We start from the raw sequence: 336 nt of genomic DNA, 5'->3' as shown, positions 1-336 counted from the left end.
TACCCGATTCCTTGACCTATTTCCCAGAGTTAGTCAGGATTAGATAGAAGACCTAATGAGACTCCTATTCTATTGTGTCTATAGACCCCTGAACCTACAAAGGTCTACTACTGAGCTCTGTCCCCAAAGTACTACGTTTTAAAATCACTTCAAAAGAGATTTCATCTGAGTAGTTATGTCAGCAACTAGATACACATTTACATTCACTTTGGTTTTTTTTTTCATACTTTCAATTTTTAAGATTTTGAGAAAAGGTTTTTCCTAAATTGCCTGGCCGGGTTCAAGCTTGCAATTCTCCATATCTATTTTCCTACCGACTAATATTACAGGAAACTC

The sequence above is a fragment of the Chinchilla lanigera genome, unplaced genomic scaffold (genome assembly GCF_000276665.1).
Source record: "Chinchilla lanigera isolate Chin_1 unplaced genomic scaffold, ChiLan1.0 scaffold00172, whole genome shotgun sequence".
NCBI lineage: Eukaryota > Metazoa > Chordata > Mammalia > Rodentia > Chinchillidae > Chinchilla > Chinchilla lanigera.
Note: the sequence above shows the minus strand (reverse complement) of the source record.